This window comes from Podarcis raffonei, chromosome 4, assembly GCF_027172205.1.
Source record: "Podarcis raffonei isolate rPodRaf1 chromosome 4, rPodRaf1.pri, whole genome shotgun sequence".
Lineage (NCBI taxonomy): Eukaryota > Metazoa > Chordata > Lepidosauria > Squamata > Lacertidae > Podarcis > Podarcis raffonei.
The window spans coordinates 101,358,026-101,381,844 of NC_070605.1; the positions used below are offsets into that span (position 1 = coordinate 101,358,026).

At 40.9% G+C, this 23,819-nt stretch overlaps 1 long non-coding RNA gene across 1 annotated transcript in view; it reads left to right on the plus strand.

The window, feature by feature from the left end:
- Positions 1-2,711: 2,711 nt before the first annotated feature.
- LOC128411997 (uncharacterized) overlaps positions 2,712-23,819 on the plus strand; it is a 171,540-nt gene continuing 150,432 nt past the window's right edge. Inside the window, exon 1 of the long non-coding RNA XR_008330005.1 lies at positions 2,712-2,970. This is a non-coding gene — a long non-coding RNA (uncharacterized LOC128411997). The remainder of the gene's footprint in view (positions 2,971-23,819) is intronic.

A 23,819-nucleotide genomic window follows, 5' to 3' on the forward strand; every position in this document is an offset into this window, starting at 1 on the left:
GCTGACACTTCTATGCACGGCTGGACAAGTGGATGGGAGGGACGCCCGCGGGCAGCGTCCCCAACGTAGAGACTTTTTTTCCAGCAAATTCTGAGGCACCGCCAGGACTTTTGATATTGGGGCCAGAACTCTTTGATATAGTCACTCCGTGTGTCAGGCCTCTGCAAGGGTAGATATATATTCCTGTGGGTGCATGTTAATATATGTAGAGGGAGAATCCCCTTTCGGATACAGTGTGTTGGGAAGAAATCATGAGAGTATTAAGCATCCACAAGGACAGGTGGGAAAATTGGTTAAGATAATAGGCTCCTCCTCAGAGAGGTGGGACACAACCTCCCAAGAAGCAAGGCAGCTGATAGAGCACGAGTATCAGTGGGCCCTTCAGCAATAAAATAGATATGTCCCAGATAATAATGTCAGCATTTCAGCCACCATTGATCACATGGAAACAATGATAGCTAGGAACCCGCTAAAAACTACAGGAGGTGATCTATGGGGTTGGTTATATTCCTGGCTGCCTCATGGCAGTTGGCTCAGGCATATTGTGGTATTATTAGCAAGGCCGCTATTAATCCTTTTGCTTCTTTGCCTCTGTATACCCTGCTTGGTGCAATGCTTACAAGGTGTGATGCAAAAAAAATAAAAATATCATGGCCCTTATTGTTCTCCCCCAGGATTATAAACCCAAGAGACCAGGACGAACCTAGGAGATAGGTTGTCCAAAAGAAGAGGAGGGAATTGAAAGGGTTAATCTCAATACTATCTGCACCTAAGCTAACTTCTGCAGTTGTGGTTAAGCAGCTAGCAAAAAACCGCAATTGCAAGCTGGGAGCTACTTCCTCTTTGCAATTGCTTGAGCTCTGCAAACCAGGAGCTGCTCTCTGCACATGCTCTCTGCTGCAGTAACGCAAGAGAGGAGCACACGAACAAGGGAAGGAGGTGGGCTTAGCTAGCCATATGCCATATAAGGAAATAAGCTTAACCTTGCCAGCTGATTGGAGAATTTGAAGAGGTGGGAAGAGATGGGCAGACTCTCAGGTATAAAGATGCTTGTTTATTTGTATCTATGGGCCAGTCTTTTGGGAACGATCCCACTGGCTACCTCTGTGCACAGATTTCAATAAAACTTTTTTCTCCAAAGAAGAATCTTTCCTGGTGCTTTTTGCTCTCTCTTCGGTCCTGGGGACGCAGGCAAACGATTCCCTGGCAAGGATAAGGCTTCAGCCTTCAGTTCTATTCAAGGTTTAATTAGCAAGCTGGCAGTTCAAGCTCTTAAATGAAAAACAAGAAAAGAGATGGAGGATAAAAAGCTAGGTTTGTGGGTGCTGTGGGCTCTGACATACTTCCTGGCCCCAATGTCTACCTGGGTCCCAGCTCACACTGTCATGTGACAAAGGTATTAGGGAGCAGAAGCTGTAAGGGAAGCAGCAAAGGAGTCTAGAAATGTTGTGAAAGGCTGAAAAGCTGCAGAATCATTTAGCATGCTGAATCACTGTGACATTCTCTTTATAAATATTGTATCTGTTTGCAGGAAGACTCAGTGAGTGTGTGTTTGTGGTGGAGCTTGTGCTCAATGGAGACTGTGTGACTCAGTAACTCTCTGTATGCTCTGAAGCTAGTTTAATCTTCTGTTCACTATGTTGTTATTTGCAAACAAATTTATTTTAACACAGTAAAGCTTTTATTCTTTTACTGAAGAAGACTCTGTTATAAATTTAACCCAGGGGTAGGCAAACTAAGGCCCGGGGGCCGGATGCAGCCCAGTCACCTTCTCAATCCGGCCTGCAGACGGTCTGGGAATCGGCGTGTTTTTACATGAGTGGAATGTGTCCTTTTATTCAAAATGCATCTCTAGGTTTTTTGTGTGGCCTGCCTGGTGTTTTTACATGAGTAGAATGTGTCCTTTTATTTGAAATGCATCTCTGGGTTATTTGTGGGGCATAGGAATTTGTTCATCCCCCCCCCCCCAAAAAAAAAATATATATATATACTGTATTTTTCGCTCTATAACACGCACCAGACCATAACACACACGTAGTTTTTAGAGGAGGAAAACAAGAAAAAAATATTCTAAACGAAATAGTGGATATATGATTTTTGTGGTTCATGCTGTGGCCACAGACATGTGATCTGACAGTGAGTTTGGAGTAGCTCAATGCAAAAATCCTGAGGATCCATGTGGATCCATGCTTTGTAACCACGGAGGAGGGAAGGAAGGGGAACCATGGATCCTCTGCTCACGACTGCAGCAGATCCCCCCCCCCGCCGGCATTCGCTCCATAACACGCACAGACATTTCCCCTTACTTTCCAGGAGGAAAAAAGTGAGTGTTATGGTGCAAAAAAATACGGTATATAGTCCAGCCCACCACATGGTCTGGCCCACGGCTGAAAAAGGTTGCTGACCCCTGAATTAACCTGTGCGTCACATAACGCCAAGGCACCAGAACTTTCTCACTGGGTTACCACCAGCGTTCAAAACTCCCACTGTTGTAGGTGCATTTTGCAGAGTGGTGCATTTTGCAGAGTGGAAGGAAAGGAGGGCCTTTTTCTGCCTCCCCTCTTCCAGTTACGCTCTGAAGACTGCGTAAGAGACCCTCTTAAGACTATTGTGGGGGGGGGGGAATAGACCATGTGGAAAATGAACATAAGATTTAAGCTGCAGTTCATTCCTTTTCAGCTTTGTATTCTTGTTATTAAAAAAGTGCACCTGGACATTCCCTTGGTTTAAGGTGCCGTTTAGCTCCTAGCTTTCAGATCTCAGTTTCTAACACTGGTTACCCACAATGGGCTCCTAAGAATACAAAGAAGACTATCAGTAGAGGGCAGCCATCTTTTTGTACTTAAAATTGCACAGCAAATGGTAACCACACAACCAACATAGCTTCTCCTGTTTCCACTTGCAGCAGCAGCAACAACACCACACCCCTTAAGGAAAATGACAGAAGCTGTAGTATTGGCACTACTAATGGTAAGTCCCACCCCTAAGAAACTAATGCAGAATTTCAGGTTAATTCCCCTACCTCGCTTCTCTCATTGCAAAATAGAGCAAAAAAATTACAAAGGGTCAATTGTACACGGCTCTATTTCCTAGCTTTGAAACCAACCTGCTTTCTGGGTTAAAACTTGCACTGATGAAAGCTTACAATCCAGTTAAGGATAAACATTTGATCAAAAATAACAGCTTAAACAGCAAGGAAAGAAAGAACCCGGCCAATGCTAATGAAAGCATCTTCTGTGGTTATATCAGAACAACTAATAAAAACGTTCCTGTAAGGGAGTATCGTAACTCTGCCTTCTAAAAACTTGAATCGACAGTTATCTTCATAGAGCTCCCTTTGCAGGAGATAACCTGAGGTACTACTGTACTTTAAGTACTTAATTTGTTCCGGAAGTCCATACTTAACCTGAAACTGTTCTTAACCTGAAGCACCACTTTAGCTAATGGGGCCTCCTGCTGCTGATGCGCCGCCGAAGCACGATTTCTGTTCTCTCTTTTTTAAAAAAAATTATTAACCAGCCAAACAAATCAAATTAAATCACATCACATAAATTCCGAATTACAAAGCCGAATTTTAAATTTTGTTGGGGGGACCCATATTTCAAGATCCGAAGGGGGATTCTGATCATCTTCTTGCTACTGCGTTAATGTCCAAATCAGTCCAAATCAGTCCAAACAGAGTTCATAATTCTATCCAGTCTTGTCTTGCTGTTTCCACATCACATCTTATTCATATATTTTCTCTTTTTTCTTTATGATCTCTTCTGATAGTCTCCTTAAGCTGATAAACACCAATAATAATCCTGTGTGAATTTTTCCGTTCTTCCAATCCTCAAATCGAGATGGTTTCCATATATCGTCGCCTTCATAGATAACATCGCTCTTTCCATCATTAATCTCGCAAAACTGTCGCTCTTAAGTCCCTCTGAGGAGTTTCACCCACAATATATAAACAGCTCTATTTCTCTCTTTCTCCTCCCAGACTTAAGTCCTCCAACAGAACTTCCCAATATGGCAACAGCATTTTTAACTGTGTCATTCCAAAGCTCTTATACATTCCACGCTCTTCTTAAAACATGCTTTGGTTAGAAAGTTTATCTCCACACAGACGTAAATCCACAGCTTAAGTCATTAAAACGACATTTCTGACTCGTGAGGGGAGGGGATTCTTGTTTAATCACATAAAGGAAAGAAAGGAAGGTTTTTCCCCCTCCCCCATCAGTCATTTGCCATACCGTATCTTGGTGTATCTTCTCATGTTTTATTCTTGTCTTGTTTTATCAGAGATCTCTTCTGTTAGCAGTCTTTACTCCCCCTCCTTCCTTGAAATATGTGCATTCGCTTCATCCAAATTGTTTCTTTTGAAGTTCTTGCAGCTAGTGGCGCGGATCAGAGACGGCGTCCAGGAGCGCCAAAATCCCACAGGAGGGCATTGTGCCTAGTGCCCCCATCCCCACAAATTCGGGGGTGGTATAGGGCACAGCAGGCAAGGGCAGTCCTCCCCCACAATCCTGGGGGGGTAGGGAGGCTATTTACTCCCATCACAGCCTCCAAATTACCTCATGTGGGTCGGAGAGATGTTATTGTCAGCCATCCTCCGATGCGCCCCCTAGTGGCCCCCGCACGATTTCTGTTCTCATCCTGAAGCAAAGTTCTTAACCTGAAGCACTATTTCTGGGTTAGCGGAGTCTGTAACTTGAAGTGTATGTAACCTGAAGTGTATGTAACCTGAGGTACAACTGTAAGAGCTGCAATGATCAGCATCCTGGTTCTGATAGCCAGAGGCCACATTTCAAGTCTTCTCCTGATGGCACAGTTAGGTGAGCACTTGTGGAAAGAGAATTCAGCATTCTAAATTGTTAGAGAGGTGTCCTGAAGCCATTTCTTTACACACAAAATGTATGCATATTGATTATTAAAACTCTTTTTCCTTAGCTTCTAGAAGTGCCACGCTTTAATTTTCTTCCCCCCTCCACCCATCCACCGGTGTGATAAGTCTTCTTGCTAACTTGCAGTATATAACAGCATGATGCACAGCATGTCATAGGAAGATTTGAAAATATGCATATTTAGCTACTCTTGCTTCCTGCATGAGTTTGCTACACGAGTCTTGGAGGAGGCATTAGGGTTTCTCAGGAGGTAGCTACCATGCCTACTTTTCGAGGCTGTAATAACCAACATTAAAAAAATATATTTTGAACTTGTGCAAATCAGCACTTATGGTCATTTGACTTCCGTTAATTATGGACTGGAAATGCTTTTCCATTTACTTTCAAATCCACTGCGGATCATCCGAATTGGTATGCTACAGCGCCACAGGGAGTAACCTGTGTACTATCTCCATTGGCATATGGTAAGAGTTTTTCCCCTCTCACTTTACTGGCCAGTTTTACAAACAGCCCATTAATTTTTCATGCTGTAGCAGTTTTTGGCATAACTTCTGTAAGACTCAACATTTGCTGACATGGCATTAAAAACTTTGATGAAATGGGGGGGAAAACAAAAACAACCCACTCCTTTTAGGCCATTCTGCTGATACTGCCTAAAAAATATATTTTTGTCTCTCTCTTGTGCTGTGTTTTTATTCATTGACACAGGTTCATAAAAACTATATCCATTCGTTTAAGAGCTCGTTTGCTTTGACAGTTCATCTCTTTTGCATGCTGCTTCTGGCCGGTTAGTCCAAAGATGCACAGAATGTTACAAAATGAGGGTCTTCATTTAATAATAAGGAGGGCACATCTGATTTGGCAGCATCATGCACAATGAATCTGGGGCTAGAGCACATAACTAGAAGCATGAGGAGCAACCCAGGTAAGAGACCCTTGCGCTCATTCTGGGATGGCAACTGTGTGTAACTGAGCTGTGCAGGCTGATGGACAAATGATGTCAGGTGGAAATACACAGTGTAAATGAATATACTAAGCAGCACTGTCAAAGCCCATGTAATTCTCTAAATTTGAGCAACGTGCTCCAACATTAACTGACAAAACAGGCAAGCTTTATCTTTCTTCTATTGAAAACACCCTTAAGGTTAGCTTCTGCAAATAATGGCTTGATTCAGACACACAGTGGTACCTCGGGTTACATATGCTTCAGGTTACAGACGCTTCAGGTTACAGACTCCGCTAACCCAGAAATAGTACATCAGAATAATAATAATAATAATAATAATAATAATAATAATATTTTTTATACCCCGCCCTCCCCAGCCAAGACCAGGCTCAGGACGGCTAACAACCAATAATAAAAACAAGTTGATTAAAATACAATTTAAAAGATTAAGATACAACACTAAAACATTAGGATGCAGCCTCTTCACAGGAGGAGAAGGTTAAGAACTTTGCTTCAGGATAAGAACAGAAATCGTGCTCCGGCGGTGTGGCGGTAGCAGGAGGCCCCATTAGCTAAAGTGGTGCTTCAGGTTAAGAACAGTTTCAGGTTAAGAACGGACTTCCGGAACGCATTAAGTACTTAACCCGAGATACCACTGTAATGGTAAACCATGGTTTGGCATTCCGAGAACAAGCTATGGCTAGTTTCAGGCTTATTCATTCCCCACTCCGCTCTCCTCCTCCTTTGTGCATGAGAGCACAAAATGGAAAGCATCTACTTCCTCTTTTGAACAAGTCACAATCTCCTCTCATATAAAAAATTTGGGGAACTATGGTTTATTTTAAATGTGATTTGTTCAAATGAACTAGGATCAAATCTTGCGTTCAGATCCTGCTTTGATAACTAACCGCATCATAAACCACAGGTTTCTGAGGTTGGATATAATCAGAAACTGCAGTTTGTTCAAAATTTAAAGTGAAAGCTTTCAGGAGGACTTCCGGAGGCGGCGCAAAACCGTGATGGCGGACCTCTTCGAGCTCTGAAGAGGGGCACCGCAGAAAAGGGTTGCTCGCGACGGCGCAGCGGCAACCCATCAAGATAAACCACGGGCAGAGTGAGTCCGTGGCCGTGGGACCCGGCGGGCACCTGGAGCGACCCCGAAATCACAAAAGGAACCCCGTAAGGGGCTCCGGAGTGAAGGAGGGGGAGCGGTGCTGTGGGTTCATCGCTCTTTCTGCGGAGGCGAAGCCGCGCGGCTGTCACGGATGAGCGCTGACCTTTCTTCCAAGAAACATCGGGCTGAAACATCAAACCCGTGAGTAAGGACCTAAGATTCTACAAATCAAATCGGAAAATTTGGCTAAAAACGGGAGACGAGAAAGAGGAAGTCCGTCTTCCGACACTGCTTTCAAGATCAAAGCAGACGGTCTAAAGAGCGGAAAGCGCTGTGAACAGGGAAGCTTTGAAGCTTTAAATCGGGACTTTCGTGCACATTTGAATTTTACTTTTAAAGAATAAATACAGCATAAAATTGACCTGGAGCGGACACCCCAAGGGCAAGGGAAGACTCTAACCCCAAATTCCCGGGTGGCCGGGTAAAGTTGTTTAAACTGCGGAACTGTTGCAAGCTTCCAGATACTTTTGTAACTGGATAGTGTAATTTTGAGCTCACTTAGCTGAAGTGGATACAATTGCAGGCACCTTGCTGGAACTTTGTTATATGTTTAAAAGGGCTCTGCAGGACCTTTCTTTTAGCGTGCTGGAACTAATTTGCTTTTAAAATTGTTTTTAAAGTTGGAACAAAGAGACTTTAATTGCGGAAAGTTACCTTCTTCTTACTAAAACTTTGGTGGCACTCCCCCTAGAGGACATTGGGAATATAGAGGCCTGGGAAAGTTTCTCTGTTTACCTTCTCTCAATAGACTGTTTTTAATTCTGGACTTGCCTTTCCCATGGGATTACAACACTTGACCTTGAACGTTGACTGATGAGTGGCACAGGAAAGACAAGAGCAGCCAAAGCTAAGGAAGCTAAGGAGAAAGAGAAAGCAAAAAAGCAAGCACAGCTTTTGCAAACAACTTTAACTCAGGGACGTAGATTATCAGTTCCAGCTGTGCTTGCGACACAAAAAGTAGAAACCGAAAAGCCTGAAAAATCTGAAGAGGAAGATATGGCAGCAGGAGGAGCTGAGGCAGTACTGAAACAAGTTTTGGAACAATTGTCAGCAATAAATCAAAAAATTGATAACCAATCAACAAAAATTGACCAAGCAACATCCTCGATCCAGAAATTGACAGATCAGGTTTCCCAACATACCCAAGCAATTGAAAAATTGCAAGGAGCAACAGAAGAGAATCGTAAACTGGCAGGGGAAGCCGTTCAAATTGCAACATCAGCTAAAAAAGAAGTCGAGGAAGTTAAAGCGGAAGTCAAGCCTCTTCATAAACAGATAGGGGACCAACAAACCTATCTCTCGTTGGTGGAATTGAAAAATCGCGAGACCAACCTCAGACTAAGGGCAGTCCCAGAAATTGAACAAGAAGATTTGAAAGGACTTTTGACAACAGAGTTTACAAAGTTCTGGGACTTAAAAGAAGAAATTGATTTCAAAATTGTATCGGCTTTTCGGTTGGGAAGATTAGTAAGAAAAGATAGATCCAGAGACTGCTTAATAGCTTTGAGATCAAGGGAGGAGAGAGACAAAATACTAGGCCTACACTTCAAAAACTCAATTGTGATACAAGAGAAAAGGGTGGAAATTTACCGAGATATTCCTAAACAGTTATTGGACTTGAGAGCCACCTACTCAGATTTGGCTAAGTTGCTGAGACTCAACACAATTCCTTACAGGTGGGAGTTCCCACAAGGGCTATCATTCACTTACAAACAGAAGAAGGTTAAAATAAGATCACCAGAGGACTTACAAAAGTTCCAGCACGATCACGGAGAAGACCTCCAAAAAGAAGCAGCAGCTAATTGGCCTATACCCAACCCAGGTGGAGCAATACCTGCACCTTCGGAACCAGAGGAGAAAGAAGATACACCGCTCTAGGTGTAGCAGAATAGTTCAGGATGTCTCTGCGGCTACTCAGTTGGAATATAAATGGCGGAAATTCCCCGGAGAAAAGAAGGAGGTTATTTCACATATTGAAGAAAGAACAATTGGACATTATTTGCCTACAAGAAACCCATGTGACCAGGCTCCACAGGAAGGTTTTGGTAAATAAAAGATTAGGCCAAGAATTTATTTCGTCTGACAAAGTAAAGAAAAGAGGAGTGGTGATCTACGCTAAGGAGAGCCTGATACCCAAATATTTCTATTTAAGGATGAACAAGGAAGAATTTTGGCAATTGAAATTCAAACCCAAGGAGAAAAAATATTGATATTAGGAATTTATGCCCCAAATGACGGGAAATCAGAATTTTTCAAGAAGCTGCATGAGACGTTGCTGGACTATCTGGATTATGCTAACATCATAATGATGGGAGATATGAATGGAGTGGTGTCTACACATATGGATAAGTCTTACAACCAAAACTTAACATCAGACGGCAGACTGCCCAAAACTTTTTTCGAACTGACTGACAATCTGGATTTGATCGACATATGGAGGACAAAGAACCCCCTAGGTAAAGAAGGAACTTTTTTCTCTGAGGCCCACCTGTCTTGGTCAAGGATCGACCAAATCTGGACCTCCAGGGGGCTGGCACCCAAGACTAAAAAGGTGGAAATCTGCCCAAAAACATGCTCCGACCACAACGCCTTGAAAATAGAACTTAGATTAACTCAACCCGGTTCCTTCAGATGGAGAATGAATGACACACTACTAAGAGATCAAGAGATTGTGAAAAAGGCCCAAAAAACATTAAAGGACTATTTTGAGATAAATCTGAATACTACAGTTGAAAAAAGAACGATCTGGGACGCAAGCAAAGCTCTTATGAGAGGGTTTCTGATACAACAGAATTCAATCAAGAAAAAACTCTGGAACGGAAAGAAGGACAAAATATTGGAGAAAATACACCAAGGAGAAAAAAAACTGAGAACCAAACCAAAGTCCAAGGAGGTGCTGAGAGAAATTAAATTCTACCAAGCAGAATACTCAAAATTGATTAATCAGGAGATTGAATGGAAAATAAAACAGATGAAGCAAAGATCTTTTGAATCAGCAAATAAATGTGGAAAGCTGCTAGCTTGGCAGCTGAAAAAAAGACAAAAGCTAAACACGATAACAAATCTAGAGATTGATGGAAGGATCGTACAGAAACCAGAAGAAATTAGGAGGTGCTTCCACAGATACTTCAAAGAACTGTATGCACAGGGGCCCCAGAAAGAATCAGAGATAGATCAATTTTTAAAGATAAATGGACTATCAAAAATAACTCAAGATAAAAGATCAATCTTGAACTCTACAATAACCTTACAGGAAATTGAAGGTGCCATTCAGAATATGCAACTAGGCAAATCTCCAGGCCCGGATGGACTTACCTCCAAATATTACAAGGTTCTGAAGGACTATTTGATACAACCTTTGTTGGAGGTATGTAACCAGATTATGGATGGGAAGAGGGCACCAGAAACGTGGAAAGAAGCCTTCATCACATTGATACCTAAGTCAGAATCTGAAAAGACTCAGCTTAAAAACTACCGTCCCATCTCACTCCTAAATGTGGATTACAAAATATTTGCAGACATTTTGGCAAATAGACTTAAAAAAGTCTTAAATGAAGTAATTCATAAAGACCAAGCTGGCTTTCTCCCTGGTAGACATTTATATGAGAACACTAGAAACATCATTGACATTTTAGAACTTTTGCAGACTAACAGGAACACAAGGGCGGTGTTAATCTTTATTGATGCGGAGAAAGCATTTGACAACATATCTTGGATGTTTATGAAGAAGAACTTGGAAGGGATGGGAGTGGGACGGGGGTTTGAGAATGGATTACATGCAATCTATTCAGAACAAAAAGCTAAATTAATAGTGAACAATGTGGTGACGGAGGAATTTAAAATTGAAAAAGGGACACGACAAGGGTGCCCTCTATCCCCTCTGTTATTTATTTCAGTCCTGGAGGTGCTATTGAATATGATCAGAGAGGACCGGTTGGTACAAGGGATAGAGGTCGGAGTGAAACAATATAAACTGAAAGCTTTTGCAGATGACCTAGTTTTGACACTGCAGGAGCCAGAATCCAGTACAAAAAGAGTTCTCGAACTTATATCTGAATTTGGTCGGGTGGCGGGATTTAGGTTGAATAAACAAAAAACTAAGGTTCTGACCAAAAATTTAACAATTACAGAAATAGAGGGGTTTCAGAGAGAAACAGAACTGAATGTGGTTAAAAAAGTGAAATACCTTGGGATCTATTTGTCCTCCAAGAATTTGAATTTATTTAAGGATAATTATGAGAAATGTTGGTTGGAAGTTAAAAAGGATTTAGAAATTTGGTCAAGATTGAAACTTTCCTTGTTGGGAAGAATTGCAGCTATAAAAATGAATGTGTTGCCGAAAATGTTATTTTTGTTTCAAACCTTACAGATCGTGGACAGAGTGGATTGCTTTGGAAAATGGCAGAAGGATATATCTAGATTTATCTGGCAGGGCAAAAAGCCCCGAATAAAGTTTAAAATATTAACAGATTCGAAAGAAAGAGGGGGGTTTGCCCTGCCGGACTTGAGGTTGTATTATGAAGCTGCAGCCTTCTGCTGGCTGAAAGATTGGTTTTTGTTGGAAAACACCGATGTCCTAGATCTGGAAGGTTTTAATAATGCTTTTGGATGGCACGCATACCTATGGTACGACAAGGTTAAAGCACATAAATTGTTTAAAAGCCACATTGTCAGAAAAGCAATTTTTGCAGTCTGGATGAAATATAAAGACTTACTAGAGAGTAAAACTCCGAGGTGGCTATCACCAGTGGAGGCCAAGGCCCGAAAAAGACCCAATATGGAGGCCTATTGGCCGAAATATTGGGAATTGACTGAAAAAATTGGAGACAATTGGAAGTTGCAGAGCCAGGACAAACTAAAAAATAAGGTGCGAGATTGGCTACATTATGCTCAAATTCAAGAGGTTTTCAAAATGGACAAAAAAGTTGGTTTCCAGGTGGAAAAGTCGAAACTAGAGACAGAATTGTTAGAACCAAAGACAAAGCTGTTATCTAGAATGTATAACTTGCTGCTTATGTGGAATTTACAGGATGAGACAGTTAAATCTGCTATGATTAAATGGGCACAGGATGTTGGACACAACATTATGTTTGAAGACTGGGAAAGGTTATGGAACACCGGAATGAAATTCACGGCCAGTACGGCCTTGAAGGAAAACATTATGAAAATGATATACCGGTGGTACATGACCCCAGTCAAGTTAGCTAAGATACATCACCTGTCTGACAATAAATGTTGGAAGTGTAAGGAAGCAGAGGGGACTTTCTTTCACCTCTGGTGGACATGCCCAAAGGTTAAGGCTTTCTGGGAAATGATTTACAATGAGTTGAAAAAGGTATTTAGGTATACCTTTCCCAAGAAACCAGAGGCCTTCCTGTTGGGCATGGTAGACCAGAAAGTGTTAAAGAAGGACAGAACTTTGTTTATGTATGCTAGTACAGCAGCAAGAATACTCATCGCAAAGAACTGGAAGACACAAGATTTACCCACGCTGGAGGAATGGCAGATGCAGTTGATGGACTACATGGAGATAGCTGAACTGACCGGCAGAATCCGAGATTTGGATGTAGAAACAATTGAGGTGGACTGGAAAAAGTTTAAAGACTACTTGCAAAAGTATTACAAACTGTATGAATCTTAAGACGGTGCATGATTTGGAAATGATACGCTTTAGCAATTATGATTAAGTAAATAGTAAACTAAGTGATAAAAGAGAAAAGGAGATAATATGAAATTGAACATGTTACGTTTATTTTAAAGGTATAAAAATTGTGACATAATACATTGAATATAGATACATAACATGTAAAAGTTACAATAAGGTATGACATAAGGTAACAAATTGCTGACATTGTTAATATAAAGAACGCAGAATCGGAAGGGGTGGGGAAGTCCAAGTTGGGATTTTTGTTAAAAAAAAAAAAAATGGTTTCTTGTAAACTCCTTATTTGTTTGTAATGTATAAAATTTGGAAAGAAACGTAATAAAAAATATTATAAAAAAAAAAAAAATAAATAAAGTGAAAGCTTTCAATCTCCTCCCCACATGCACATAGGAATTGCAAAGGCTAAGAAGCAGCGTGTGAATCCAACATTCGCCACACCTCATTTTGGTAACACTAAAGTTTAGTGACTAAACCATGGCAGAGCGTTATGTCTGAACTAGGCCAATACTGTATGTGGATCTCCTCAGTAGCACAGAATGATAGAATCACAGAATTGTAGAGTTGGAAGGGACCCAGAGCACCATCTAGCCCAGCCACTGCAATGCAGGAATCTCAACTCAAGACAAAATGTTCGAGTTTTTGTACTAAGTTTAAAATTGATCAATTATCTCAAAAAACCAAACCCAGCTGAATAAATTGTTGTAGTATCACATATATAACAAAGGAAATGATAAAATAAAATGAGATTTGTTAACTGTAAGTTGGGAATTTAAAATTGGGGCTATAGACTTCAACTAGTTTTTAAACTAGGATTGCAGACGTTTTCTCTTGCAAGTGAAGCTGCTTCAGGTATGGTGATGAAATTATGGGGAAGAGCTCCACTTGCTAAATGCCTTCATGGCACACATCTGTTTAAAAACCCAAAACTAAAGAAAGTAAGCAAACGGCCAAACCTGATTTAAAATTAGTATAATTGTTGTAACCAACAATTGTATAGTATAATTGTTGTAACCACAAGCATAAACTTTGAGAGGAGTGGTACTTACTTTTAGCTATGGTAAAAAGGTCAGGACCCAGGACTTTGCTCATTCCCTCCTCCCTATTCTAACATAAATTCTGCCATTGACTTTCTTAGCCATGGTTTAGCATTACATAAACCACAGTTGACTCTAACCGGGTTTGCAAACACTGTTCAATACCCCCACTTAAGCAGACCATAGCATGCAGTCATTCTAGTCTAGCATCTTAAGCATGGTTCAGAAAATGTCAACAGTAAATCTGTAGTGAGTGATTTCTCTCTGTTGCTTCACTGATGCTGTAATATCCATGGTTGGTTTAAGACTAAAACTGGATATAAGGATGTACACTTTGATTGCATACTGCAGTTATATATTAGTTATTTATACCAAGATATGTGCAACGCTTTTCCAGCAATAGCACCTTCTGATACCACCACCTGCAATATCAGCAGATAACAATAGCACCAGTGGTAACAGGAAAATATAAAAGAAGTTAAGCACCTTACCTTTCTGCACCAGTCATTCTTTGGAACTAACTCAGCTACAATTCTCTGAACTACCACCAAAGTATCACTGAAAACATTACTCCATACTTAACAGCTCCACAATGAGCTTCTTAACTCTTCTGTTTACCTCAGTATTTTAATTTGCACTGGTCTGATTAGGAGGAAGTAGTAATGCCAAAACAGATGGTTGTCAGAAATCTGCTTACCCCAATCATGCATTGGAGAGTTTGGTGAGCTGCGCTTTGCAGCTCAGAACACTATGAAATATTCCTCCATTAAAAAGCCTCCCAAAATCAAGAGCTGGCAGAATGTTTGGTGCTTATCATTCATGTTGTCATTTGGGGCTTTTTTGCTTTTGCTTTTCCAGAAGGGTGAAATGTATAAAGTACAAATGCAGAAAAGTGAGACAAAGTCCTGTTTTTTTAAAAAAATAAATTAATTAAAAGCACAAACATATCATAGAAGCTTCAGATCCTTTCCCAATTAACTTTCAAAACAACCTGGAACAATGGACTCCTCTACAAAAATCAGAATGATTAATTAGATTTCAAGTAGCTGTGGAATATTAGGCCAAACTCCAAAAGAATAGGGATTTTCTTTGAATATGTCATGCACAAACATCCTATACCTCTTTGTTTCTATGCAACAATCTTATACCAAGGATTTCAAGTGATTGACTCAATTAGCAAACAAAGAAACCTGAGGTTGTTTGGATAATTAGCTGGTTAGACTCTGTCAGAAACAGATACATATAACACAATTAAGCGACTTGAAAGTAACCGTCCAGAACAACAAGGAAAGTAGAGAAAAATAAGTACTCAAAAGCAGAGTTTGCTGTTCTGTACCTGCTTGTCTTTTGATCACATTATCTTCACTCAAACTCAGTCTGTTGCAGTTTCCATTTCATTAAATTTGTGTTCTTGGCCCAGTAGGGCAAATTTGCATGACATCACAATGCAAGTGTCTTCCATTGTGGAAAAAAGGAAGAGGGGACAATAGCCTGGGAGGTGTCAAAGGAGGTCAGTGTGGAGTCAATAATATGTGAGCAGGGGGAGGAAAAGATAGGCCAGTGCAAATTATGTTATGTATTTTTGTGTTTTCATTTTGCAAATTGCCTTGTGATCTTCAGATGAAGGGCGGTATAGAAATTCAATAAATAATAATAATAATAAATCCATTACAAATCCACACAAAATCCATTACAAAATGCTTGCTGCTGCATACACCTGCGGTAACACACCAGTCTGCAGATTCCCTAGGTCCCAAATATAAATCATTGAACTTTCTCCATCTCGATTCATAATATGTTCATTCCCTCTGAGTTTGCCCTGCGGCACTGAGAATTTGTGGGAAAATGTTTTTTCTAGCTCTTTACTGATATTTCAGAAAGGCCTGTCTTGCTCCAAATGCCTTCCAGCCAGCCCTCCACTGTTCCCAGTTTTCCCAGTTGCTCATTTGCCCCCTTCCTTGTGAGCCCCCTCCTTTCCCCAGAAACTTACCTTCCAGCAGCAGTTTGAGTGGAAGAAGGGAAGCTAAACGACTGAGCCCAAAGAAAGTTCCCAATGAAAGATAGATGTTTGGCTAGGGCTTCTGGGTCCTTACAAAGGGGCCTTTGCCATGGAAATACCCTGTTCATAAGGCTTTGAGCCTCATTAAGGCCTAAAATCATCATTCCCACTCCCATTCATTTTGGGGAAAGTGGAGGAACAGAAGTAGCTTGGAACGCCGCAAGCATTTCTGCACACCTAGCCAAAATTCAAAGGGATTCTGAATTCAAAACCATGAAACACTTGCTGAGCTTCTTTCCACCAACCCACCTCTGAAGCTTGCCAACATCACTGGTCAGAGGTCACCAATGGCTGGATGTTAGCATGCTTTATTTAGTTATTTCTGTCCTACCCAGGGATGCTGAGAATGGGGGAGAGATTTCACACACACAGACAAACACAAACACAAACACACATACACACACCAGTTAGGACTTTCTCCCATCAACACTATGGCAACTGAAGCCTTAACGTAATGTTACTTTCTGAGAAGCTTGCTTGGAAATAAATTATATAGCAGTGGGCTAATTTAGATGCAGTGGGAAAATGCTTCACCTTGCTACACTACATTGCCGTCTTCAAGAAGGCCACGTGCTTCATTTATTTCTAGGTAATGATGTAATCTACATCAATATGCCAGTCCTACCATATAATTTCTCTTTCCCGGTAAGTGCTTATCTTGCACTTTTATAAACATAATCGCAATAGGAGATTTCATTTCGGGGCTTGCAGTCCATTCCCCATATTAATTGCCACCTGCCTAAACACAGCAGTAAACCTCTTGAATGGTCAGACTTTTCCCCATATTAGCCAGTCGTTTAAAAATATTATTATATGAGCCTGGCACCATCTAGAACTCTTCAGACATTTACTATTCCATGGTACATATTTTTATGTTTTATGGTGTGCTTCCCCCCCCTCCTTCAGACTTCATGCAGATGTGCAGGGGTTTACCAATCATGTTGCATCACCACACAAGGAGTGTTCTGTGCCACCAGGAGCTGGCCAGGTGCTTTTCGAAAGCTTACAATCAGAATACTCAACAGTATACCACTGAATATCAGGTGATGGGTGTCACAAGTGAGAGATACAGCTATTGCACTCATGTCCTGCTTGTGGGCTTCTGACTGGTCAGTGTGATAACACAATGCTGGAGCAGGTCAGGCTCTGTGAGTTAACCTTCATTTTGCACCTGTAAATCTTCTTTTAGTCTGTGAATACAGCAAGCCTCCCATAGCAGAAATGGGGTCTATTCTATTTGTTTAACAATGAAGGGCTTCCTAGGTAAAATCAAAACGCTTAAAAATAAAAAGGAAGCGAGATCTGAAATCCAAAATAATGGTGCCCCCTAGGATTGAGCGGAACACTTCTGAACAAGCCTGTGCTAGAATATTAAAGCAAGGGTGGGACTGAATAATTGTCCTCTTAGGCAGGGCAGCAGGGCTGAGCAACTGAATCCATAATGGGTGCAAAACTTTCCTTGCTGGCAATTGGCATTACCAGGTTTAGAATGTGCGCAGATCGGCGCAGCACCCCTGTGCGATGCCCCCGTGCACAGATCACTGCAGTGCCTGTAGGAGGCTTGCCCCACCCCCACTGCTCCGGGTGCTGGAACAGCTAGCTGCACCCCTGGGCGGGGGCCAATTAACACAATTTGTACAATTAAACCAGATTGTATCTTTCCAAAGCCATGTAGTGTGGTTTCCCCTGGAGTAGCCCATATCTGATACCAACCCTGTGGAATTAAGGGGGTTGGCCAAAAGGTGCATGCCACCTGAGGAACCATAGGGACCCGGGGAACAGACCAAACATTCTCCCTTTTTATAGCCATCTCCTCTGCTAGGGTTATCCATGTGTTGTTCACGGCTGCCCTTTTCCATAATACGTCTTCCTCGCTTTCTCCCACCTCAAATGAGGTGCTTATTATTGGGGAAGGGGCACGAAAATAAAATATGTCCAAAAGGGTGCAGCCACCATGGTCCAATCTGGATGGGGCCACCGGTGGGTGAGCACGAGGATTAGGAGCTTGGGGTGGTGACACGAGACACTCCCTGTCCTCTAGCAACCGTGTTACCCCACTCCCTTCCGATTTATACCCAGTGAGCCCTTTTTTCAGTACCAACAACATTAAGACAGACCTCTTACCTTTCATAAATAGAAAGCAGCTGAGGGTGTTTCTACTTTTGTTTCCTTTGAGAAGAAGCCTTCCTGAATAGACTTTGCTGTGGGAAAGTGGCAAGTCAGTGGAAAGGCCTTTGGATGGGTTTGTTGTTGTTGTCGTTTAGTCATGTCCGACTCTTTGTGACCCCGTGGACCAGAGCACGCCAGACGCTCCTTTCTTCCACTGCTTCCCGCAGTTTGGTCAAAGTCATGTTAGCAGCTTTGAGAACACTGTCCAACCATCTCGTCCTCTGTTGTCCCCTTCTTCTTGTGCCCTCCATCTTTCCCAACATCAGGGTCTTTTCCAGGGAGTCGTCTCTTCTCCTGAGGTGGCCAAAGTCTTGGAGCCTCAGCTTCAGGATCTGTCCTTCCAGTGAGCACTCAGGGCTGATTTCCTTAAGAATGGATAGGTTTGATCTTCTTGCAGTCCATGGGCCTCTCAAGAGTCTCCTCCAGCACCATAATTCAAAAGCATTAATTCTTTTGCAATCAGCCTTTTTTATGGTCCAGCTCTCACTTCCAAACATCACTACTGGGACAGGTTGGCAGATCAATTGACAGAGTCCAAAATGCTTTTCCTGCACCAAAGCTTGATATAGGCTCCAAATAAACCCTTTCATCACCTCCTATCAACATCCCTCTTGACCATGTTCAGAGATGGTCTGTTAACTGTCTCTCACATTGGCAGGACTTAGAGCTTAGACTGTTGGTGACATCATGCATGACATCAGAATGTTATGTTTGCATTCAGCAAAAGCTGTTTCCATGCCAATAGTAGTGGCCAGTAAACCTCCGCAAGCAAGTAGCCATCTGCCTGCCTGTAGTTCAAGGTATAATTTTGTTTTCATAACCCAAGCTTGAAGACTGCAGTTTCTAGTATTTAAAAACAGTACAATGATCCAGTGTGAAACAAATTGACCCAAATACAGTATTAATGTTCAGATGTGATCCACTTTTACCCTCAAAATCTACCATTTTGGAATATTGCTTATATTCAAGATAGCTCTTGACTATGCATTCTGATTTGAGGATTTATTTTTACTCATTTTTCGTTTTAAGCGAACGTTCTGTATGAAATTAAAGCCCATGGATCAAAATAATATTTTTGATGCCGTTTAATCTTACATCTTACTGCTTAAAACTACTGCATAGTTTAATGCAATTGCTTTTGTGGGAAGAATCGGCTTAACTTGTTATCGATAATCCTAATGCAACTGTATCCAAGTTTGTCCTGGGATTTTAAAAGGCGGGTTTAAAGAGAAGATGTGCTTACAGATTTGCTTGTGAGTCAAAAACACAGAGAAATTACCAATTAACACCCCCTGGCTTAACGTCTGCAAATACATTCTGCAGTCTCACATATTGTGATTGCTTAGTTCCAGTGCATGCCCATGTTCTATGGGGACTTAGCTACATTAGTGAAAAAACACCAGTGTTTTAAATGTGTTATAAACATGCAACACTAGATGGTGCTGTAGAGCACAAAACCTTTCTATGTGGTTTTACATAGAGTTTTTTCTTTCTTTTGTTATAACAATTATTTAATTTATGACTTATTTATAGCAGGGTTTTTTCCTGTGTGTAGATCCACCCTTGGTCTTTCGGTTCTAGCTGTTTCTCTGAATCTCAGGATACTATGAGAGCTAATTAGCTGCTTCCATTTCCATTACATAGAATGGTATGTGATAGTGGTAAAGGGTTGTGTATGGTGGGAAGTAACTGACAAATGGAAGAGGCAGAGAGTGCGGAGAGCACTGGAGCACCCAGGTCCTGCTTGCAGGCTCCCATAGGCATCCGATTAACCTAACTGAGCAGGGCTCTTCTCATGTGCTATCTGCCCCACACTTCTGTCTATCCACAACATGTGGTATCCAGAATTTATGCTTCTTAAAACTGAGGCTTTACCTGTATAACATTCCTAATAGCTTTACTTCATGAATTTGGCTATTGTTTCTTTAAATTAGCCTGAGCTAGTGGTCATCACCATATATTGTGGCAGTGAATTCCACAAATTAATACTATTTGTGGTATGAATAGGTCCTTTCTTTTCCACTGCCAGTTAGTTTCCTGTGGGGAGCCAAGCCCGTGAATTGAGAGAAGGACTCTACCAATTCCTTTCCTTTCTTATTTCTGCTTCTGCCCTTTGGGAAAAAGCACTGAACCCCAGGGTTAACCTTTAATTAATGAACAAACAAAACAAGGTGTTAGAAGAATGAACACCTCTTAATTAAGTCATTGGCAAAGAAAGCTGTTGAAAAATAAAGGTGTTCTTATTGCAGAACCAAAATGGAAAAGATTGCATGATGGGACGGCACCAGTTTAGAGTCAGTCTTTGGCATAAGGTTGCCAATGGACCTCACAGTGCTGTTCTCTTCTCAGTGCTGCTGCCAGTTGATTGTGTCAGGAAGGCTTAGTAATTAATAATTAGCATTAGTAACATTGAAATCAATGTAACTTTTCAATATGTTATTCTTTATTTTCGTAACATTTGTTGTTGCTTAAGTCTCCTGTTGTTGCTGTGAAGGAAATGCCTTTGCAACCCAAACCTTTAGGACCCTAGGCCTGTAATAAAATATGGAAATAACTCATTCAGGCTCTCTTACCCAAATGCAGAGATAGAATGATGGAAAGTTTTGCTATTGATTTACATGCTGGGGGGGGTGGGGACACACCTTTTTGATTAATTTACCAAAGTTTGATAATAATAATAATAATAATAATAATAATAATAATAATAATAATAATAATAAATAATAATAATAATAAATAATAATAATAATAATAAATAATAAATAATTTATTATTTATACCCCGCCTATCTGGCTTTCTCCAGCCACTCTGGGCGGCTTCCAATCAAGTGTTAAAAGCAATTCAGCATTAAATATTAAAAACTTCCCTAAACAGGGCTGCCTTCAGATGTCTTTTAAAGAGAAGATAGCTGCTTATTTCCTTCACATCTGAAGGGAGGGCGTTCCACAGGGTGGGCGCCACTACCAAGAAGGCCCTCTGTCTGGTTCCCTGTAACCTCACTTCTTGGAGCTTCTGTTTGTTATTATTGACCTGTTCTGTCAGCTTGACCTGTAGCAAAAGATTCCTGCATTGCAGAGGTTTGGAATAGATGACCACATAGTCCCTTATTTTGTTTTTGTTTTTTTTAAATAATATTTATTACTTTTAAACCTTACAAAAAAGAAAAGAGGAAAGAAAAGAGAAAAGAAAAAAAGAAAGAAAAAACAATACAGTACAATATATAAACAATACACAACACAACCTTAACACAATAAACTAAACAAAACAAAGCAAAAACAATTTAAAACACACATTATACCATTTCAATATCATATCTTACATTCCCTTGTTTCAACGACTTCCTCACACCTCCCTTTTTGTATTCCACTTCTATTAAATGTTTCAGCAATTCCTTTCCATCTTCCTTTATTTTCTGTCATAATAATTATCTTAACATATTTTAACCTTATTTTCCCTTTAATACTCCAATAATCTATTTGTACTTAATTCCTTCGAACATTTCTACGAAAGCCGTGTAACTTCATTCCAACCTCTTTCTGACACTCATTAATTTTACAATATTTCTATAAATAGTCTTTAAACTTTTTCCAATCTTCTTCCACTGTCTCTTCTCCCTGGTCTTGGATTCTGCCAGTCGTTTCTGCCAATTCCATATAGTCCATCAACCTGGTGATCTTCTGTCCGAGGCTCTTAACTCTTTTCCAAGTCCCTTTTGCAGGTCTTCTCCGTATTTATACATGCACTTTACTTTGTCTTCTACTGATCTTATTCTTATTTTCCTTCCTTCGATGCTGAAGAGTAGATCTCGGGGAAACTCCCACCTAGCGATGCTTTTATTCCTTCTCGACAGGGCAACCAAATCTCCGTAGTTAAAACTAAAATCCAAAAGATATTTCAGGACGTGTTTCAGGATTCCTCCAAATCTGAAGGCCCCCACAACTCCAATCTCCTCCTGACCCAAGTCCAGTTCCCAAAAATCAGCAAATCCCTGCGTGGGGGAATCCTCCAGTCCAGACAGGGCTCCAATCCTCAAAATCTGACTTTCTCTAAATTCAATCATAGAAGGCATCAACTTATGGTCATCAAATTGCATCTGTAAGGCTGGGGCTCTCTCCCTCTCCACTTGTGTTACTTTAGGTTCAACAACAACGACTTTCTCCCTAGCCTTCTCCACAGTTTGCCATGTCAAAGTAAATTCCTGTATCGATTCCTGATTAGTTTCTGTATTAATGTTCCCTTTTTGTCCCAAATTGTTCCCTTTTTGTCCCAAATTATCGATTTTGGTAGTTGTCACCTCCATCTTCTTGTGAAGCTGTTCCAGTGAGTCATTTATCTTACATAGTTTGGTGAGCTGCGCTTTGCAGCTCAGAACACTATGAAATATTCCTCCATTAAAAAGCCTCCCAAAATCAAGAGCTGGCAGAATGTTTGGTGCTTATCATTCATGTTGTCATTTGGGGCTTTTTTGCTTTTGCTTTTCCAGAAGGGTGAAATGTATAAAGTACAAATGCAGAAAAGTGAGACAAAGTCCTGTTTTTTTAAAAAAATAAATTAATTAAAAGCACAAACATATCATAGAAGCTTCAGATCCTTTCCCAATTAACTTTCAAAACAACCTGGAACAATGGACTCCTCTACAAAAATCAGAATGATTAATTAGATTTCAAGTAGCTGTGGAATATTAGGCCAAACTCCAAAAGAATAGGGATTTTCTTTGAATATGTCATGCACAAACATCCTATACCTCTTTGTTTCTATGCAACAATCTTATACCAAGGATTTCAAGTGATTGACTCAATTAGCAAACAAAGAAACCTGAGGTTGTTTGGATAATTAGCTGGTTAGACTCTGTCAGAAACAGATACATATAACACAATTAAGCGACTTGAAAGTAACCGTCCAGAACAACAAGGAAAGTAGAGAAAAATAAGTACTCAAAAGCAGAGTTTGCTGTTCTGTACCTGCTTGTCTTTTGATCACATTATCTTCACTCAAACTCAGTCTGTTGCAGTTTCCATTTCATTAAATTTGTGTTCTTGGCCCAGTAGGGCAAATTTGCATGACATCACAATGCAAGTGTCTTCCATTGTGGAAAAAAGGAAGAGGGGACAATAGCCTGGGAGGTGTCAAAGGAGGTCAGTGTGGAGTCAATAATATGTGAGCAGGGGGAGGAAAAGATAGGCCAGTGCAAATTATGTTATGTATTTTTGTGTTTTCATTTTGCAAATTGCCTTGTGATCTTCAGATGAAGGGCGGTATAGAAATTCAATAAATAATAATAATAATAAATCCATTACAAATCCACACAAAATCCATTACAAAATGCTTGCTGCTGCATACACCTGCGGTAACACACCAGTCTGCAGATTCCCTAGGTCCCAAATATAAATCATTGAACTTTCTCCATCTCGATTCATAATATGTTCATTCCCTCTGAGTTTGCCCTGCGGCACTGAGAATTTGTGGGAAAATGTTTTTTCTAGCTCTTTACTGATATTTCAGAAAGGCCTGTCTTGCTCCAAATGCCTTCCAGCCAGCCCTCCACTGTTCCCAGTTTTCCCAGTTGCTCATTTGCCCCCTTCCTTGTGAGCCCCCTCCTTTCCCCAGAAACTTACCTTCCAGCAGCAGTTTGAGTGGAAGAAGGGAAGCTAAACGACTGAGCCCAAAGAAAGTTCCCAATGAAAGATAGATGTTTGGCTAGGGCTTCTGGGTCCTTACAAAGGGGCCTTTGCCATGGAAATACCCTGTTCATAAGGCTTTGAGCCTCATTAAGGCCTAAAATCATCATTCCCACTCCCATTCATTTTGGGGAAAGTGGAGGAACAGAAGTAGCTTGGAACGCCGCAAGCATTTCTGCACACCTAGCCAAAATTCAAAGGGATT